General features: G+C 35.2%; 2 long non-coding RNA genes across 2 annotated transcripts; one reads left to right on the top strand and one right to left on the bottom strand.

Annotated features, from left to right (window-relative positions):
- Positions 1–18,027: 18,027 nt before the first annotated feature.
- Positions 18,028–20,102, bottom strand: LOC114165762 (uncharacterized). Its single transcript, XR_003599774.2, has 2 exons — positions 19,273–20,102; positions 18,028–19,167 (listed from the first exon to the last, which is right to left on the bottom strand). It is a non-coding gene; the product is annotated as an uncharacterized LOC114165762 (long non-coding RNA).
- Positions 20,090–20,944, top strand: LOC114167682 (uncharacterized). Its single transcript, XR_003600296.2, has 2 exons — positions 20,090–20,265; positions 20,514–20,944. It is a non-coding gene; the product is annotated as an uncharacterized LOC114167682 (long non-coding RNA).
- Positions 20,945–22,928: the final 1,984 nt, after the last annotated feature.

Raw genomic sequence — 22,928 nt, 5'->3', positions numbered from 1 at the left:
TTCACGTTGATATCATTGATTGTAACATCTCTAAGGAATATTACTTAAATAAATAATTAAAATAGAAAATTTCATCTCAGAAAAATGCATAAATTAATTAACATACAATGGGCATACATAGGACTTGAACACAAGTCCTCTCACACAATCAAAGTACTCTCAACCACTTGAGCTAGTACTTTTCCACATCATAGCACTCCGCATTAAATGCCTTAAAGGCTTCTACTACCCGCATTTATTAAATAATTATTTATTTAATTATTTAAATTTCTCGGGTCTTACATTGATCATGTTGTTGATGGACATATTTCTAATTTCTACTATTTGCATGTATTAAAATATTCATTTGTGTCTGAGTTATCTGAGTTTGCATGCATTGATGTTCTTGATTCTAATTCTTATACTGAATATGATGTGGATAATGTCAAATCTGTTGAGTTTGACTCTCTGGGTGTTGTACCTATTGACTTTGATGTTATACAATCATATTGCACTAACCATGTTGCAGGAAGTACATATGCATCTAATTATTATGCTGGGGTACAGGTTGTGGAACCCATTTCTCCCTCCCCTCTGGTTCCTGATATTTAGCTACCATCCAGCACTCTAGAGTTGAAACCCCTATCAAACAACCTCAAGTATGTCTATTTAGAGAAGGAGGACAAACTGCCCGTCAACATTTCCACCTCCCTCACTGTTGAACAAGAGTAGAGGTTGTTGCATGTTCTTAAAAAGCACAAGAAGGTGATTGAATGGACATTGGCTGACATTTCTAGTATTAGCCCATCAACATGCATGCATAGAATATTATTGGAAGATGGAGCAAAGCCAGTGAGACAGCCACAAAGGCGACTCAACCCTATCATCTCATATGTTATCAAGAAGGAAGTGACCAAGCTTCTACAAGATGGGATCACCTACCCCATTTCAGACAATCAGTGGGTCAGCCCTATCCATGTTGTTCCCAAAAAGACAGGCCTCAATGTAGTCAAGAATGAAAAAGAAGAGCTAATTCCAACATGGGTGCAAAACAATTAGAGAGTTTGCACCGACTATAGAAGGCTAAATCAAGAAACTACGAAAGACCACTCCTCCTGCCCTTTATTGATCAAATGCTTGAGCGCTTGGCAGGTAAGTCCCACTATTGCTTTCTTGATGGTTTTTCTGGTTACTTTCAAATTCACATTGCACCTAAGGACTAAGAGAAAACCATATTCACCTGCCCCTTTGGCACTTTTGCCTATAGGAGGATGCCCTTTGGCCTATGCAATGCCCCTGGCACATTGCAGTGGTGCATGCTAAGCATTTTCAGTAATTTTCTTGAAAAATGCATAGAGGTATTTATGGATGATTTTACTGTGTATGGATCCTCCTTTGATGCATGTTTAGACAGACTGGACAAAGTTTTGAATAGGTGCATCCAATCTAACCTTGTTCTCAATTTTGAAAAGTGTCATTTCATGGTAGAACAAGGCATAGTTTTGGGCACATAATTTTGAGTAAGGGCATTGAAGTTGACCCTGTCAAGATTTCAATTATTTCACAATTGCCTTACCCCTCTTTTGTACGAGAGGTTCGTTCTTTTCTTGGTCATGCAGGGTTTTACAGGTGCTTCATCCAGGACTTCAGTAAGAAGGCCCTTCCATTGTCCAACTTGCTGCAAAACGATGTTGAGTTCATCTTCAGTGACGAATGCAGAGAGGTTTTTTATTGCCTCAAGAAGGCCCTGACCACCATTCAGATCATTCAGGCGCCCGATTGCACAACCCGGTTTGAACTGATGTGCGATGCATCCAATTATGCATTGCGGTTGTTCTGGCTCAAAGGATTGACAAGCAGCCGAGGGTAATCTACTACGCCTCCAAGACATTGGATGTTGCCCAAGCAAACTACACCACAACAGAAAAGGAGCTTCTTGCGGTTGTGTTTGCACTTGAAAAGTTTAGATCTTATCTGCTTGACTCTCCTGTTGTTGTGACCATGCAACTCTTAGGTACCTGTTGAAGAAGGTAGAACCCAAGCCTTGGCTAATTAGATGGATGTTTCACCGTTCCGGGATGACTTTCCTGATGAAAGTTTGTTGACACTCTCTGCTTCTTTTTCCTCACCTTGGTTTGCTAATATTGTGAATTATCTCTATTTTTATCGATTGAAAGTGTTCGGTCCATGAGAGTTTGCATCCATACTTGGTGGTTGATTTGATTCAATTGAAAATTATTTTAGGCTTTTAAAAATCAACATATTTTTTAACTAGCCAATTCAACCCCTCTTATTGGCATTTCAACCATTTCAATACTTACACAATGAGCGCACTCCACCACATTTTCCATCACCACCAAACCGCAACCTCATTTCTTCATCTTCTCCAACGTCCAACATCATCATCCCTCATTCCTCCAATCATCTCCAACCTGGACAAAATAACCAAAATAGTGAACTTCCATTCACCCATCCTCGGACAACGCAATCACCATGGACAAGGTCTTACCACTATACCTTCATCTGCTTCATCCTTTTCTAAAAATACCAATGTCATTCGCCGATTCACCTTTGTCATCACCTGCACCTTTCACCTGTAAGAAACTGCCAAACCATAACCCACACACATAGAGCACCAAAGGTAGTGGCCACATTTTTAAAAACCCTTCTTGACCACCATCTTTGTTTTCGTTTCTTTCGATCATCACCTCCTTCATCTTCCACCTGCACAAAATCAAAAATAGAACAAACTCAATTTTTAGCACCCATATACAACAAAGAATTGCCGAGAATCGAAAAGAGAAGTATAAAGATGAAAAGGAGAAATAAACTCTTTCGGCATTGTCGTTGGTTAGTCGTAGCTTCGTCTCGGGAACCTGCGCACGAATGGGGTTAGGTTTCAATCACGTTGATTAGAGGAAGAACCGAGGGTTGGCGTTTACGACTCTGGTTGCGGTTAAGGGCGCGACAACGGTGTGGTGTACATCACGTAGCTCTAAGACCTGGTGTTGCTCGTGGGAGAAGAAGAAAGAAATGGAGGTGGTGCTTGCGATGTTGGCGACTTTGTCGGCAATGCTCTTAACCGGCCATGGGGAGGAGCAACGACGTTGGTCATGTTGAGGGCAAAGGTTGTCGCAGATGAGAGCATAGAAGAAAACCCTGGTTCCACGCGTGAAGAAAGAAGATGGAGCCCTGGTCATTTATGTTTGGCTTAAATACCTTTTTGGTCCTCATTTTCGTAGTGTTTGTTGCGAATGGTCCTCATTTTCACAGAATGTTTAAAATGATCCTCATTTTTACCGAATGTTTAGAATGGTCCTCATTTTTGCAATTCGTGTTTTATTTGGTCCTTTTCTGTAACGCCGTTAAATCATTAACGGAACATTGTACAGGTGGCACAGTTTGTATTAGGGTGTGTTACGTGTACTGTACAGGTGGCTTAATTAGATATTTGGGGATAAATAAGTGAGCTAGGGTTTTGGTAGGGAATCTTTGGGCAGTTGGTGAGTTTTGACAATCTTGTTCCTCCATTCCCAATTGGTATTGCTGCAATCTTCTTCTTCCTACAATCCCATTATATAGGTATGTTACGGTCCCAGTCTTCTTCCTTTACCTCTGGTTGTAATCGTTGGAGGCAACCGTGTTGTATCACTTCGTGCACTATTGGTGGTTCAACGAGAAACGAATTAACCCCGATTTGTAGTTACAGAGAGATGGCTACTTTGAGGATGGCAAGAACTCCAAAGAATATTGGTAGAAAATTTTGGGTACAATCTATTTTTATTTTTGTGTTAATAATAAATTGATTTTAATTTTTGGTTTATTGATTTACAGAGTGGTGGTTCCAATAATGTGGGCTGTAACTTTTTGAAATGGTGGTGTTGATGAAAAGGATGTCATCATCATGACACAAATGAGGCAGATTAATGATTTGGAGAAGTCATTGAAGGTTGCTGAGAAGAGGCTGCAATTAGTAATAGTTCACTTGAGTTGTTATTGTATTATTCGTACTGTTATTGTGTGTAATCTTTTAAAGTCCAATCTGTTTTGTACTATTGTTAAATGAAGAAATGAATTAGTTTGATTATGTTGATATTAGTCCCAACATGTTCAAAATAACATCTTAATCTGAGCATTGAAGTAAGTGAAATTGATTTAAGTTTGGGAAAAATTAAATTGATATAAGTCTGGAAGAAGTTAAATTCATAACATTAATTCATCCTCATCAAAATGCACTACATCAATGTTTGGCAAAAGTGAAACTGAACGAAGTTTAAGGAAAGTCAAAATGTAGTACATCAATAATGAATTCTACATAAGAAATTCTAAAAAATAACTAAGACGTTTGTAGTTGCTATCATGGCCTCCTCCTAATCTGTAATTTCATCATAAACTGCTGAGATGGTTCTTCTGGTGTTGGTAGTGGTGTTGCTTGACTCTCCACTTCATTCCTTGGTAGTTGAGTTGTTTGAGTTTCAGCAATTGGTGCATTCTCAGCAGTTTGGGCATCTGGTGCAGTCTTAGCAGGTGTTGCAGTCTGCTCATCCACAGGCTTATAGGGGCAATTGTTCCTGTTATGTCCAATCTGACGGCATATGCTACATTTTTTTCTATGACCTCCTTTGCTGATTTGTGTGTTATCCTTTCTCAACTCCCACTCTTCCAACCTTCTTTTTTTTCTTGGGTCTTCTTGGTAAGATTCTCTTATGTGGTGGATGGACGTTAGGGTAGGGAGTTCTTTCCCATAAGACTTCACCATTGATTGGAAAGATGATGGATTGATATATTTCTTCATATGTTGATCTCCTGAAACAGATTGGTATGAAGTCCTCAGCATTGACATTGATGAAATTCATTACTGCAATAGCATGGCAGCAAGGGATAGCAGTCAGAAGCCATTTCCTACAGCTGCAATGTTGAGCATCCACATTCACTGTGTACTTATTTCCAACCATGGATATGTGCCTCACTTCAAATATCTTTTCTCCTGACCAGCTGCAAATATCATTACACATATTAGTACACCAATAAGTTGATTGTGTTAAAAAAAGACAAAAACCTAACCTTGGGATCCAATATTTGGTTAACTCCTTTTCCTTATGTAGTCTGTTAAGGACCTTTGGGCAAATGTTTTCTTCAAAAGTTGTAACCTTTTTTCTCTTGGTGACCCACCTTTCCATTAAATAAACTCTGATTTCCTCGAGCATGGTGATTATGGTTTTGCCTCTTGCATCCACTATGACAATCTTAAAAGCTTCACTCATATTGTTGACAATTGTGTCGCATATGGCTCGACCACTAAATCTAGACTTGGACCAGAACCTGCATAAATAATAGCGTCAGTATTGATATCAGGTATTTGTACAGAAATCAGGTATTTGTACAGTAGAGATACCTTGGAGGTATAACAATAAGGTATCTGTAAGCATCAATATTTAACTATTTAATTGTTAACATCAATCTTTCCCAAATTGCTAGGTGTGTGCTCCTAGCAGCCTTCCACATGAGTATCTTTAATTTTTGGCTAGAGAATCTTTTTCTGAAATTTGCATACTGATGCCTCATGCAAAACCTGTGCTCAGCATTGGGTAATAGGTCCTGAATGGCAGGCACTAATCTTTGTGCAATGATAAAATTATTAGTACTTACAACATTAAACAAAAATTAATAAATTGAACATATATTAAACATACCTTTTGTTGGTCAGACATAAAGGTCATTGTCCTACACACGTCAATACCTCCAAGATCACCAATAAGCAATTCCAAGAACCATGTCCAAGTTTCTTTATTTTTAACTTCCACAACAGCATACGCTAAGGGCAGTAACTGATCATTAGCATCTCTACCCACAACACTCAACACATCCTGTCCTTTCATCATTGTTTTCTTCATCCCCAGTTGTTTCACTCTCGTTATCTGGCCCACTAAGTAATTCTTCTGAATGCCATTCATCATCAGATAACTCGATTAAATGAAGTGCTCTATTTTCAAATTTACCTCTGCTAGAATCATCACTTTCAGGCATAGTTTCCACTTCAATTTCACTTCCACTTCAACATCACTATTCAAACCACTGGCATCCCTAATCTCTACTTCAGCAGCCTCTTCATGGGCCTCTACTTCACCACCGTGGTGGACAATAACATTGAACCTATCATCAATCATTGCCCTAAAGTAAATTAAACAGATAAAAAATGGAAGTAATTTAGAAACCATGCAGAACATCACAACAATCGAAAGACAAATAAACCCAAAAATAGAATTACGAAAACCCTAACCCACAAGCAAGCACAACCTAGAAAACCCTGAACCCACTTACCTCGTTGATGATGATTAACTAGAAAATGAGGACCAAAAAGGTATTTAAGCCTTTATGTTTTCGCCAAAAAGAAAATGGAGAGCTTGGTTGTCTTCTAATACAGTGAAAGAGTTTAGTTGAATCCAACTTTCCCCTTGGCACCTCCATGATTATTTTTCACACCTCTACTGGACTCATTTTTGAACCTATTTCCTGTTGAACCCTCCGGTTTAAATCCTCACACCCCTACCACATTTGTTTCTTATTCAAATCGCTGCACCCATCACATTCTTATATGTCAACACCGAATTTCATCCAGATGAATAACATTGTTTTACAAATAAAAAGAATAGTAAAAAAAATGAAATAAATGATAAATAATAAAATAAAATAATATATATATATATATATATATATATATATTAAAAAATAAGTGTTAAATAAAAAAGGATACAAAATAAATTGTTAAAAAAATAATAATAAAAATTAATTAATAAAAGTTCTTTAAGCGTTGAGTAAAATAATTTTTGTTTTTTATATAATAAAAATATTTTTTCATTTTTAATTAATTAATAAATTTAGAAATTAAAAATTAAAATTGAAAATAAAAATTGTTTGCATGATTGGAGGGAACAATTTTTTTTCTTCTATCTTAACTTCCTCCAACTGTTGCTCACCCGATTTGTTAATTAAGTTGGCACAAGCACCGGGAGGTTGGGGCACACACGTTAATCCATCATCAAACATCCTCTTCATATCCTTGAGTACCACTTCTATGCAACAATCTTCATTCAATCATTGCATTCGGAATTGCAACAAAGGAGAACCAATCATAAACCAACAACATTTGGAATCAAAAATCGAGGTTCAAAATAGATATGCATTTTTCTATCTTCAAACCTTTTTTAATGTTGTATGATGTTCTGAGTTGAGGCTCTTAATTGTTGATTATATGCCGGTAAAAACAATTGAAACGAATTTCATGTCACAAAAACATTTCTCTGTTTTTTTTTATTACAGTGGCAATCCAATTAACAATGAAATAGAAAAGAAATAGAAAGGAGTGGATTTGCCGCTAGCAAATAAGAATTCGGTAGTGAACATTGTCATTCCGGGAAATCGTGGGGCAGCCATGGTTCATTTTGGAATCATTTAGTAAAGGTATTGGAGAGGAAACCTTTGGGTTTTAGTCTTGACAAAGGAGTGAAACTCGTTCATGATGGGTGATGCTACGTTCAAAGTGTGTTGTAGCGTTTGAGACAACTCTGATGTCGGCTTTGGTAGTGTATAATGCTAGTGTGTTGATTCACGGTGGTCACCGGCGTTGCTGTGGTTGTCGCGACAAGAGAGATGGTGAGTCACGGTTGAACTAGTGATTAATTCTGGGATGATGCGATGAATGTGAGAATGTGTTGGCATTGGTGACGTCGTTGACGACATTAGGCGTTGTCGTCGTTGTTGGTTGTTCGCCGCCAGTGGTGGTCTGGTTGTGGGTCTCGAGCAGGGGCAACTATGGTGTTTGTGTGGTGGTCGTTTGCGGAAGGAAGGAGACGAAGTTTAAGGGTTGAAGTTTAGATGCTGCGTTTTTTATCTTTTTCTTCATGCACCACCACAGTTCATTTGTGCACCACCCCTGTTCTTTTATTAAGGTTTAGGGTTTAAGTTTTTTGCTCATGCACCACCACAGTTCATTCACGCACCACCCATGTTCTTTTATTAAGGTTAGCAGGTTTAAGTTTTTGCTTCATGCACCACCACAATTCATTCACGCACCACCCTTGTTCTTTTATTAAGGTTAGCAAGTTTAAGTTTTTGCTTCATGCACCACCACAATTCATTCACGCAACACCTCTATTTTTATTAGGATTAACAGGTTTAATTTTTCTTCATGCACCACCACAATTCATTCATGCACGACCCCTATTTTTAATTAGGGTAGCAAATTCTTTTTCTTCACGCACCTCTATATTGTAGTTTGTGCACCCCTTGCTTTTAATTTGGATTCTGTTTATTTATTTACTTCATGCACTCCCCAATGTAATAACCCCCAATCCCTTACATTAAGTTTTATTTTACTTTATGTACCTACATTTTTATTAAGCACACACCTCACTCCTTATTTTCTTCTTAGGCTAAGATGCATTTACTTTATGCACCCCGCGTTTACTTTAATGCACCCCGTATTTACTTTATGCACCCTGTGTTTCTCTCTATGCACCACGTTTCCGTGTATCTTTTTTTTTCTTTCTCATTTATCTTTTTTTAATTAAATATCACATTTCAATCATATCATTTTCAAAAATAATAAAAGTATTTTAAATTGAAATAAAAATTAAAATAATTTTCAAAAATGATAAAAATAAGTATAAATAAAAATTTAAAATTGTTTTTTCTTTTAGTGTCTAATTGACCGTTCGCGTCGCATGACACTTCTTTTTAAAATAAAAAATTATAAAAAATGTGTTTGGTGTCTAATCGGTCGCTCGCGTTGCACAACACTTTGTTTTAAAATGCAAAAAATATTAGAAATTGTATTTGGTGTCTAATTCACCGCTCGCATCACACGACACTCTTTTTTCAATAAATAAGTTATAAAAAATGTGTTTGGTGTCTAATCGGCCGCTCGCGTCGCACGACACTCCTTTTCAAACATGTCAAAAGATAACTTTCAAAAATTAAATCATTTAATCAAATAATTTTATAAAGAACTACGTAGCTTTGATTTCTCATTTTAATGAGAATACGTAGGACCAAGGTTTATCCTTGTCGGGTCCTTTTCACTCAAAAATATATTTGTTCAATTTATGTTCTTACTTTTGGGAAAAATAAATATTTAAAATATACACATCTCTTTTTCAAATTTAATTAAAGGTACCGCCTTTGGACGAGCGCTGTAGGGTGTTAATACCTTCCCTTTCCCTACGTGTAACCGACTCCCGGACCCTAAATTTGGTTTTCGCAAACTTTATTTTATTTTATTGGTTTTCCATAGTTTTTCAGAATAAATTATGGTGGCTACTTTAAATCTTTTTTTCCAAATCAATTTATTTTTAATTCGTCGTCCCGTCACGATTTAGGTTGCGACACTATGTACACCACACATCTTATTTCTTGGGTTGGGCTATGTATATATTTCCTTCACTACACTTTTATATGTTACATCCTTATTTTATATTTTTCACTATTTTCCCCTGCTTGTAATTGCATTCTCTTCTCACACATTCACTATTTTTATAAAAATACAAAAAATTTAAAAATGAAAAATATTTTTTTTCTTTTGCTTTTAGTGTTTGTCTGGCCCTCACATCGTGTGACACTAATTTTCAAACAATTCAAAAACACAAAAAAAATTATGAATTTCAAAAATAAAGAAAAACGTTGACACTTTCTAACAAATCATTCTTAAAAACTACGTGATCCTTGATTCTCCATTGTGAATGGAGATACATGGAGGCAAGGTCAACCTTGGTCAGGTTCACCTCAAAAAATCCAAATCATTTTGCAAATAGTTTTCCGAATAGTCTTTTCATAAAGAACTATGTAACCTTGATTTCTCATTTTGAACGAGAATATGTATACAAGGTCAATCCAAGTCGAGCCCAAAAACCAAAAAATATTTTTGGGGCAGTTAAAGATAATATCATGTATGTTATGGTTGTATAAGCCATTAGTACATCATGCTATCAATGGGCTAAAAATCCATTTTTCCTTCCCACTTTTCCTTATATAATTCTATGACAAGCAGGATATTTTCCCTATTGAAGTCCAAAAGCTAATATTGATCCATGGCATCTTTTAGCTCTATACTCGTATGTTTTTAGAGCCCGAGTTTTTGAGAAATAAAACTTATGCAATGTGAATAAACGTGATAGTCAAACAATCCTTAGATTGCCTCCAATTCAGTTTTACATAAAAGCACACAACACATAAAGGTGGACTTCCACTTCATGCAAGAGATGGTTGTCTAATTTTTGTGGCCCTACTTGCTTTTCGAAATTTGAATAAATGTTGGAGATAGGAATATTGTAGAAGATAAGAGTTTCTTTAAAGTTTATTTTGTCCAAATGGCCTACATAATTGGAATAGCTAGGTTCATTACTTCTTAGAATGTAATGGTACTTAAACTATTCTCTTTTAAGTTGTTTTGGCATTAAATAACTTTTGTAATACTCTTGAATATAAATAATTAATGGATGTGTTTGTTAAGTCTCTTGAATGCCTTGGGTTTTCTATGTTTTGTAATAGCTTTGGTTCACATAATATATATAATATAAGATCTCTTTTTCTTTTTCAATATTATTGATAATAATATTGTCATGACACCTATATTTTTCTTTTACACGGTACAAGTTTCTCAATGCCATCAAGTAATATCTTTGATTGTCATTATTGAAGAACAATGCTCATGAGGATGTGATATGGTTCCAAAGGATGAACTGGACAGTTCCAAAGGATGAACTGGACAGTTCCAATAAGATTTCATTCTTGAACAAAAATCCATTTTGGTCGAGCCGGATCATTGAACTTGAGCTTTGTATATTTAAGCATGTTTATAGATATTGTTGTACTGTATCATTGTGTTTGGTCTTTAATGAAGCACGTGGGATTTATGGGATCATGAGAGTTAGTTGTTATTTGATTTTTTTTTCATATTGTGGATATTTTATTATGGTGCTAAATAAAAAGTGGCCAATTGGGTTAAGCAAATGCTTTACCACTTAGTTAAACACTATATGTTTTTAAAAGGATTTTTGAAATATATAAATATATATATATATATATATATATATATATATATATATATATATATATATATATATGTATGTATGTATATATTTCAAAGGATTTTAGAATGTTTTAATTTTTTTTATTACTTTTTATATTTTAGTTATCTATAAAATTTTTCATTGGTAATTTACCTATGCAGGTTTTCGTAGGTAAATTATCTATGAAAAGTTTGTACGTAATTTACCTACGAAATATTTTGTAGGTAACTCGAATACTGGATAACAATTTTATTGACGAATATTTTCGTAGATAATTATGGACGTTCCAAGTTTGTAGATAATATTTGTAGATAAGTTATCGATGAAACATATTTTCGTAGATAAAATTACCTACCAGCTACCTACGAAATTTGTTTCGTAGGTAATTCATAGATAACAGTACATTACCTACGAAAAAAGCATATTACCTACAAAAAATTGGCGTAGATAATAAGCTAATTTCTTGTAGTGCGAGTCTCAGACCCAAAATTCAGTTTTTTGCAGATCATGTCTTATCCTATAGTTTTCCATAGTGTTTCATAATAAACTATATAGTTGAGATTGTGAAACCTCTTTTTAAACTAATTTCTTTTTTGTTTGTTGTCCCGTCATGATTTCTGTTGCGACAACAAACAGTCATACCTAGCAGAACAAGGCGTCAAACTTTATGATTTTGATGTTATATGTCAGATTTCTGATATAACATCCATTGCATTTTGATGGCTTCTTCTTGTCTCCATTGACGCTTGCATGAAGAATGGAGGCTCCATGGATGGTGTTGGATGCGGAAGCATGAAGGAAAGAAGCTTAAGGTGTTTGGTTTGGTGTAGGTGAAAGGATTCTTAAGAGAGGTGAGGCCAACTCCTAAGGAAGAAGACTAGAGTAAACTAGAGAAGAGTTTACTCAAAGGTGAGCTCAAAAGAGATTTGTGCACAAATCTGGGCAGCAATTCATTACTCAATTTCAAGCTGAAAAATACATCTCCTAAGCCTTCTATTTATAGGCTAAAATGAGACCAAGGGGTCTCCAAAAAGTGGAGGGAAAAAGGAGTCTAGAAAGTTGAATTTTGGAGCCAAAAATGAGCATGTAGGAGGTGTGACTTGCCACCTAAGCAAGTCACACTTGTCTTACCATGGGAAGCTAACTCTCATCCTTGGAGAGCAAGTTTGAGAAGCTTCTAGGCTTTTCTAGAGTAGACACACTACTCTTTGCCCATTTGGCCCAATTCCCCTTTTTGGTCCAAAATTACTTCTAAAGCCCAATTTCCTCTAAGGCCCAATACATGACCCAAAGAAAACCCTATTCTACTGGGCCCAAAATACAAAGCCCAAAAGTTAAATTCTAATCTAATATTTAAACAATTTTGGCCCAAAAGATAAGAGCTTAGGCCCTCTCAACAGTTGAGGACCACTCTTCTTGTCTGCATTTGGCCAAGGCTGGCGTTTGTCATCACATTTCTTCTCTAGGAAATTTTTCGAGAAGAAAGGCACTTTAGAACTTTTATGTGGCATTGATCATCTTTGCTTTTGGAGAATCTTTACATGTATAAGTTCTAAATTTAAAAGAAAAGTTTTTAGACTTAAAAACTACTCCTAGTCCATATCATAAGAGAAGGAATAAAATGACTACATTGAGGAATATTTTTAAGTGGATCATAGAATAAAATGACTTAAAATCCAACATAATTAGGCCATCATCACATGTGGAGATGCTTTATAGGTGGGAAGGTCATCATCACTCATGACATTGTCTTGTAAAAAGTAAATATTTAGGCTCTTCATATAATAAAAGACTATAATAGATCATGAAGCATAAAGAATAGTTACAACATGGCTACATTTGTCAATGAATCATGCTCATTTTGCAAACGAATATGTCTTACTCAATTCCCCTTCCTGCACAAACATAGAAAGCATCATAAAAGAGACCTTTGGATTAGTGATATGGATTGGGTTTTGTGATTTGAGGAGGGCAATATGGATTTGCATTATGGTTTCAAAATTTTGCCTTCTGTTTGAGACAACCACTTGGAGTTTGCAAAAAGTGTTTCAAATTTGCAAAAGAAGTATTGGAGTTTGCAAAAAGTGTTTCAAATTTGCAAAAGAAGTATGCATGGTTGATTATGTTCTTTTACCTACACTATAAAGGCATAAAAATGAGATAGGAAACGAAAGAAGCACGTGACACGAAATGGCTAGCCAGTGTTATGTTGGTGAAAAAAGCTAGTCGAAAATGGCGTATGTGTGTGGACTATACGAACCTCAACAAGGCATGCCTTAAGGATGCCTACTACCGAACATTAATCAACTGATGGATGGTGCAACCGATAATAATCTTTTGAGTTTTTTGAATGCCTACTCGGGCTACAATCAGATCTCTGTAGCGAAAGATGACAAGTTGTAGATGGCCTTCATCATGGAAGAAGCCAACTACTACCGTGAGGTCATGTCTTTCGACCTTAAAAAAGCCAAAGCCATATTTCAAAGGCTGATAGATAAGGTGTTCAAAAATATGATTGGTAAGAACATTGAAGTATACATTGACAACAATGTAGTTAAGTCACTGTCCCTCGCCCAACATTCTCAAGACCTATCCAAGGTCTTTTCAGCCTTGCACGCCTACAACCTGCGCCTTAATCCTAAAAAGTGCGTGTTTGGAGTAGATGGTGGCAAGTTCCTAGAATTTATGTTGACATATAGAGGCCTTGAGGCCAACCTAGAGAAGCACTAAGCCATAATCGAAATGAGAAGTTCTAAGAATGTGAAGGAGGTACAATGTCTCAAAGGCTAGTTGACAACAATATCATGTTTCCTACCGAGGTTGGAAGATAAGACAAAGCTAATCAAGCTATTGAAAATTTCAACCAAGTTTGTTTGGGATGACTTATGCCAGGAAAAGTTTGAACACCTAAAACAAATCCTCACATCCCCCCAATTCTATGCAAATCAGATACCTCATAGATGTTACTAGTTTACATAGGGACAACGATCGATGTTGTTAGTGCATATCTTTTCCCCTTTTAGACCTTGTGGCATTTAAAAATGCCCTCAATCCTTGTGGCAATGAATGAAGTGGGCCATCTTTGAGAACCTATCAACCACATCTAAAACATAATATTTTCCCCCTTTGGACCTTGGATGACCCAAAACAAAATCCATAGAAATATTGGTCCAAAGAGAGTTAGGAACAGGTAAAGGCATAAACATCCCATGATGCATAAACTTAGATTTAGCATGCTTACACGTAACACATTTATCACAAAAGGAGCGCTCATCATGTTTCACGTGAGGCCAAAAGAAATGATCATGCTATATATCTAAGGTCTTTTGAATCCCAAAATGTCTTATTAATCCCCCTTCATGAGCTTCCTTTACAAAAGATTTCCTCATTGAACTTTTAGGCACACATAACTTAGTTCCTTTAAAAAAGAGATCATCATGCCTGTAAAAATCTTTAAAAGCTCCATTTTCACAACTGTTATAGATTTCACCAAAATCATGATCATCATCATATAATTCCTTAAACAGTTCATAACCAAGTATTATGTTTCAACCACAAATAATAATGGATGCCTCTTAGATAATGTATCAGTCACAACATTTGCCTTACCTTCTTTATGCTTAACAACATAAGGAAATTGTTCAATAAATTCTAACCATTTGGCATGTCTTTTATTGAGTTTACCTTGGATCTTAAGATATTAAAAGGATTCATATCACTACAAATCACAAATTTCTTAGGAAGCAAATAATGTTACCAAGTATGCAAAGCTCTAGCTAGGGCTTATAACTACTTGTCATAAGCGGAATAGTTTCCCACTGCCCCTTTCAACTTTTCACTAGTATAGGCTATAGGATATCCTTCTTGATGAAGGATTAACCCCAACCAAGGATGGAGGCACATGCTTAAGAAGACTAAGCATGTTTAGAAAGGAAGTTCATTAATCCTTCATCCCTTTCATTTGTGTTTGTTATTTTTTGATTCCCTAAGTTGGCTTAGTTGAATCAAATTTAGTTGACTTGTTGACCTTTGACTAGGTTTGACTTGTTGACTATAGTTGACTTGACTTAAGCCAACATGCTAATCTATGTTCATTTGCTTTGTAGGTTAATTAGGAGTAAGAAAGCAATGCTAGGTGGCGCATGGTGATTGGGGAGCATAAATGATGTGGAGGAGAGAGTAAAGCAAAGGCATAAAGCATAAAGTAAAAGGCATAAAACAAGTGTACCTATGTACCTTTGGTCTCCTTTGTTTTTAGCACACTTTGGCCACTTTTTGGAGACATATGAGACACATTCTTTGTCTCCTTTTGTGCTAGAACGAAATTAGCCTTGCACACACCATAGTTGGCTCTTTTGTCTCTCATTTTTGTAACATTATTTGACCTAGTTTCTAGAAGCTAGGGTTAGGTTTTTGTAGAGACATCCTTAGGTATCTTTTATTTGCTTAGAGGCCCCTAAACTCTTCTATATAAGGGGTGCTCCTAGACATGTAAAAGGGTTGAACATTTTGAAGTAAAAACACTCTTGTGTCTCAACCATTTGTGAGAGTTTCCTCCCTTGGGAGTGAAACTTTTAAGCCTTATCTTGCATAGCAAGTGGCGGCACACATCCACTCATCTTCAAGGTTGCCATGGCTTCTAGCCTAGCCTTGTAGTGGCGTGCTTCTCACATTTTTACCATTTCTTCCCTTTCCATTTTATGTTTTCTTCTTCCTTTAATTGTTCTTGGTTTTCTATGGTTTATGTGCTTTCCATTTCCTTTTTGTTTTGAATCAATCCATCATCTTCTTCTCTTGAGCTTTGTGAAAGGAACCTTCACATCTAGATAGCTTGCTATCTTAATGTCCAGTGGAGATTTCGCTTAGCTTTCTTAATCAACTCACACCATATTCAATAATATTAAAAAGGAACAAGATAATCCTTCATCACTTCTTTCATGATTACACCTCTTATGTCCACATTTGAGGCATCACATTTTATCTTAAATAATTTTTCAAAATTTGAAAATGCTAAGATAGGTGCATATATGTGAGTTTGTATTTGAGACTATTACAAGCCTCATTTTGTTCTTTTCCCCACTTAAATTTTCACATCTTAAAAATTTCACTTAATGGGGATGCTATCGTGCTGAAATCCTTGACAAACCTCATATAGAAATTCGTCAAGCTATGAAAACTTCTTACTTCACTTACATTTTTAGGAATGGGCCAGTGCCTAATGACTTTGATTTTTTCGTAATAAAATTCTACCCTTTTAGAACTAACTACAAACCCAAGGAAAACAACTTCATGTATACAAAAAATGTATTTTTTCTTATTGACATATAAGTTTTCTTGCCTCAGTACTTCTAATACTTCGATGATAATCTTGATTTACATTTGGTCTAGAAGCATCCTAAAAGTTCTTATGTGAATTTTCAAAGCGCTTTTGTCTTTATTTTATTATAGAAAGCGTTCAAAAAATGATATGAAAATATGATAACTAACCACAATTTGAATATGAACACGTAGATTAATTTGTTTCCTTAAGTGTATATTTATTTGACCGTTTTTCATAAATCATTTTCCATACATAGAGAATATAGAAGTTGAAGATAATATTTTGAACATATCTAGAAATCATTCCTTCATTACAAATTAATTATTATTTAGTTTGTCATTATGATCACGCAAGATATACCCGTATGTCATAAGACTTGCTTATACGACTAGGTGATCTTATGAATCATTCAATTATCATAAAACACATATTAGTATGTTCAAATAATGAATTCACATTCAAGTAAGTAAATCACAAAAAGTATTCGTTAATATCAAAACTCATAGCGGAGCTTAGATGGTTAGACCATCTAAGGCTCAAATGGTCTTGAAAAAGTTATTGATTTTTAGAAACTTTTGATTGAAAAGGTGTTGTTTATGATTATCATACATTGGGTTGTTTAAGAGTCCAACAATATTGAAAATTGGGCTTAAATTGTTGCATATAAGGTTGTTGAAAAGTGTTTTATTGTAGCTAGATTCCTCACCATAGGTTAGGGTGATTTCTCCGATTAGAATAGTATTTGTTGGTGGACAAATCAACTACTTGATTTTTTTGAGAAGAACTAGACCAACTTTTGTGGGATTTCCAACAAAAACTTGAGGTATCTCCCTATGCCTTGTGAAAATTCATGTGTAGCATGATTAGGTGAAGTACATACTCCACAAAGAGACGTGACAACTAATTGGAAGTTTGTGGTTGTTGATGATTTTGGTGAAGTACATGTTGTGGTTGGATCATTACTCAACAATGAGGTTAAATTATCAATTTTATTTTGTCGTTGTTGTTGGTGCACCAAAGCAAAGTTAATTTATACCTAAAGAATACTTCTTACTAGTGTATTTCATGGTGAATTATTGTGATTTGGTTGCGATGATTTCAATCAAACTCCTTCTCGTTGTTGGAATTTTGTTCACAAGAGCCTTTCCACTTTGTGCATCTTATTTATAATGATCTATCTTCACAAAATTATTAGATTAGAAGCTACTCACTAATTTGATAATGCGGACAACTTGCACATAATATCTTAAATCTCTCCCAATACTGTCAAAGACTATATCTATCAAGTAATATATTGTCACTAGTTTGTTTTTTTTTTTATGCAAACGACTCTCAAGGTTGACCACATTTATTTACAAACAACCTCTCCAATCCCTCCCAACTAGTAATGGAAAATGGAATCTAGTGGCAAAATCTTTTGATCCTTCATATGGAATAATTGAAAATATTTTCTTCTTTTTCTTTTTTTTCACTCTTTTAATAGTTAAAACCTGGTTTGCAATAAGATGTTGCTCGAGAAAGGTCGATTAGATGTGGAAAACTTTATCAGTTCCTGAAGTAGAGAAGTCATTAACATTGGATATAGCTTGTTTTAATTAAAAAAAAAACCACTTGTATAAATATTAAAAGTCTATACTAACAATATGCATGAACATTGAAGGCTCTAACAGATAAACTCGCATTCTGTAGTCCAATTAATATATAATAATATTATACAAACAATTAAATATATCTTAATTCATAAATAAAAACTACTCTCAGAAATAAGTCTGACGAGCAATTAATTTTTTTCTATTGGTAACAAGAGACATTTGTTCAACATATATAACATATGTAATAGAAATTTCCTTGAAGTAATTAAAAGTGAGGTTGCTATTTCGGGTAGGGCATAATCAAATAGTGCCGAAGCTACGCATCATAGGCACAGAAAGCAACAAAAAGAACAAGTGTTAAGAGCTAACAGAAAGCACAGAAAGAACAAGAAAACCTGTTAGCAAAAACGGGTAAAGAAAATAAAGTAACATGAAATGAAAGGTAAAGCCTATAATGTTGTTATTCGTCAAGTGTTAAGAGATAACGAAAACTTTCATTTACTTTTCAGAAAACGTAGACCATAAAATCATTGCAAATTATAAATAATTGTGAAATATAAACACATACATGAATAGTTCCACTCAAGCTCGTTGTTAAAATCTGCGAGTGTATTAGAGATATATTTTTTATATTTTGTTTGAGTTTTCTGTTAAATTTTCTATTAGGTTTTCTATTATGATCTTTTGTTAGATTTTTTGTTGTTTGAAGTTTTCTTTTATATTCAAACATATTAATTTCTGTAAAATAATTCTTCTCATGCTTTTAATACAATTATTCTCTTCAAACTTTCTCTCATCGTGTTTTATCAAATATTCATATAGCAGCACTGAATTTTACAGCATTATTATTGTTAGGATTATATATAATTAAAAATTTGATGTGATTAACGAAAACAAATAAAGACAGAAGATGAGTCAATTATTTGTTGAATTGGAAACAAGAAGTGACATTTGTTTGGAATAATCGATGTGGTCGATGACATTTACAGTTAATCAAGTTCTTGATATCTAATCAAAGTGTTGAAAAGATTATCCAAGTCACAGCCAGCATAGGCACTAGAAAATGCAACATGAATTAATGATTTACAAAGCAAAAGGGACTTGGAAGTTGTCCAGTTAAAACCTGTGGAACAAGAGTATGATTGACGTGGGTAACATGAGCTTGGTATGGAGAAAAGGTCCTACAAAGATCGAAATTCATGCAAAGAACCTGTGAAAAGTGAGAACAAGGTCATGTGAGAAGATGAAGAAGTGCATGCAACAAAGGAAGGGAGTGGGTATGTATGTGTGAAGAAGACGGTGGTTTGTTGGGCACCTGTCTTTTGTCTTACAAATGGGGTCACGTGATGCTCACGGGTCCCCCACGAATGTCTGTCTTCGATCCCTCCAAATTTTTAATCAATCAATAACCATCTTACATAGCCTCTCTCAAACACATAGGTGGATGTCAAATTTTCCAAACTATGAAATTGCTTCTCCTGCATAACATTAAATGCACAAACACATAGGTGGATGGAACCCTTATGGAATTATCTTTAGCACTATATATATATATATCTAATGCTTTGGTAAATTAATTGAATCACTAATTGGTAATGGGTCCTGTGCTAGGGTTATGATGCTATCCATTCATACCACAGCTAAGCTTGATGGACCCAACTATAGGTTGAGAGTGAGTGAAGATGAATTGTTGGAAGGCATTAACTCCAAAATTGCCCTTATCTTCCATATCTAAGTGGTACCCACTTTGTATATTATAGTGCCCAAAATGGGTCCTCATAGGGTACCCCACCATCCATTAGGCCACAGTTTGACAAAGGCCTCACTTTGACTACAGAAAATTCTGATTGGGCTTTCCTCAATCAAAATAATTACAAGACACTCTTATTCCTTAAGGTAATGGACCTTTAACAACCTAATGTACCCTCAATAGTTTGAAAGGGAAAATTGAAAGGCTAGTGATGGCCACATAAATTGAAGTAAAATTTCAAAATGTTCTCATCACCCACCATGACTAATCAAGGTGATGTTATGGCAGGTTGTAGCATTGAATGGACTGATGGGAAATGAAATTTGGGTATTACTGTTATCCCATTATGCCTTTAAATTCCCTTAGCTAGTAGTTTGTAGTCACCAGTTGTTTCATTTAGGCGCAATAAATTCTCTCTACAAGGACCAGACCCCATTGCTGCACCAATTTGCACGGAACCAAGTGGGAAGAGAGGATAAGAGGCACTATTACTGAGAGGATTCTCGAATTAAATTCACACCTTTTGGCTCAAGGACCATCCTAAGCTGCTATATATATGTAAGACTTGCGACAGCATTGTGTGATCAACCATCATTGGGACCAAAAACACTCTCATTATATAATTCCCTTCCTATTCTAATTGTCCAGTCAGATTTTGCAATAAATTTTCAGTGCTTTTATCAATTCCTTCCATTATATATCTATATTATTTTCTCCTTATTTCAAAAATTACTTTCGCTAACAGTTCAGAAAATGTCAAATTAAGAATATGATACAGGTGTGGTGAAAATTTTCTTTTTCTCCAGAATTTTGTTGTGCACTTCTGTGGATAATGAAGCTCAAGCCATCAACTGGTCATTTCTAAGCATGATTTTATGAGGAGGCACAGCTACACAAGTTAAGGGACCTCCATAGTATTATAAAGAATTTCCCAAATAGACATGCCACATGGCTAACAACCTAGCCTACATGATTTCAATCTTGAAATACGTATCTATTAGTAAATCAAAATTGCTACTTCTGCAACAAGTTTTATCAATCAAATGTGAAGTTTCAAGTTGGAGGTAATAGGAAATTCGGTAGCAATGAGTTGTGAACATGTTCAAATAAGAGATCGAGCCACTACTTCTTCAGATAATAAGAGATCGAGCCACTACTTCTTCAGATAATAAATTTATAGATCATTCTACTTTTTATATATATATATAGTAGTCTTCATAATGATTTTTACCCGGAACTTCAGATTCACCTTGAATTTCTAACTGTATATACGGCAATTACACTGCCAACTCTCGTATGATATATCTTACTTAGTACCTATGAATATGTTAAATGCAGCTATTATTGCTGATGATTGTTGAAATTGTAAGTGCTGAAAAGGTTCTTATTTTTAATTTGAAACTTTTCAACACAACCGAATCAGATTTGCCAAAATCCTATATCTTATATATATGTGTGGTGTCTGGGCTAGGGTGCCAGCGCAAGAAACGCAAGCTACAAAATATTTAAAATTGTGAAATCAATCAAGGTCTGAAATCCAATGCAAGTTGGTGAAATTTTTTATAGGGAGAAAAGGATCAAACCATAGTAATATTTGGTTGTAATACGACACAACAATGGGGATTATAGAGAATGGACCACGTGCTTCTTCAAGAGGATATATTCCATCTCTGACTCCCACATGTCCCTAGCTGTTCAGTGCACATTGTGACCGTTTTCTGTTAGCACTGAAAGACGTAATATGATTTTTTGGTGGCAGATCCGTAACCATGTGCACACAAAATGTTTGATTCCCTGTTAACGAGAGACAGATAGAGATTGTAGTCAACTTTAAACACAATTATTGTTTCTAATATAGTATTAGTTACCGTTATTTGGGTTGATGTACAAAGTCTAAAAAGTAAAGCATAGTCAGAAGCTTTTTTCAATCTCCACTGTCTGCAAAATTTATCGTACTAACTATATAGTACCATAAGCGAAATCATTTTCTTTCAATTAAAGTTGAGAGCAGCATATGTTCATTGATGTAAAATATGCTTTTAGTCTCTTAAGAGAGGGATGAATTTGAATTTCATATCAAAGTTCAAAAATTGAAAATATATTTAATCCAAGAAATAATGATTAGAACATGTTAGGAGTGATTAAATAACAGATAAAGGAGAAGAAACAATTTCTTTAAGAGAAAAAGAAGGGAGAGATTTTGAGTATGATCTAACTCAAACGAGAACTACGGTAGGAAGATGACAAAGTTGGCAATCATACACGACACATTAACATTGTTGCATGTTATTAGCATTCACATACAAAGAGGGAAGTAAAGAGGAAGTAAGTGGGCTACGAGGAGCCACATGAATTGGAACAAGCACTGAACCTCAGTTCTGAGAAATCTCTGACCCAAAACACGTATATGATTTTTGATGAAAAAAACTTGCCATGAATCAGTGTAACAAATCATGTCTTAACGTCATGTGGCAGCTCCATTTTCGGCGTGTACCGAGGGATGCCCCTATTGCTTCCCTCAAATCAACATGCATCACCCTTTTGTTTCTCTTCACTCACTCTCACGAACAAACACTAAAATATGTTTTTATTGTTATTATTGGATATCTATTGAAACTACAATTATGTGCAAAAGCCATGCCACAAGGTCCTAGACCATGACTCACCTCACATGCTAGTGTATGCCTAAAGTTAAGCAGCTACCGATTTTCCTTAACCCGACGCGTCTTTGTTTAAAGTTTCTTTCATATAAAAACTTAGTAACTGTGATGTTTATTGGGCCTAGGAATGTGAATGTGAAGTGACGTTGTCAGTTAATAAAGTCACTGACAGTTCCTTTATTAAATTCTTCCCCCTTGTTCAACACTCACTCTGTTCAACATAGCGAAGGAATGATTTAAAGTCAACCTCTTCTTACGCGTCACCTTTGGAGATTTTAGCGTAAGTTGCTTGTTTTGGCTGGAAATAGTGTAGGATATAATGGTGAAATTAGTTGCCACTTAAAGCAACTATGTAAATTTGCTTATGTTTGCACATGTTATTTTGCTTGAAACTTTGTTAAGTCGTTAACTTCATCCTAAAGATAAAAAGGGGCTCTTGTTTTCAAAGGAAAAACAAAATTAAGCTTATATCACCATTCCACTAGTTCAGGAAGACACCGAAATTAATGGGATAATCATCGTTTCTTCCACAATTAAAGAAATCAACTGTAGAAATAGTGT

Source organism: Vigna unguiculata, chromosome 10, assembly GCF_037176805.1.
Source record: "Vigna unguiculata cultivar grain cowpea cultivar isolate G323 ecotype 2 chromosome 10, ASM3717680v1, whole genome shotgun sequence".
In the NCBI taxonomy this organism is placed as follows: domain Eukaryota; kingdom Viridiplantae; phylum Streptophyta; class Magnoliopsida; order Fabales; family Fabaceae; genus Vigna; species Vigna unguiculata.
The sequence above is the reverse complement of the archived record's forward strand: the minus strand, read 5'-3'. Positions and strand labels throughout refer to the sequence as shown.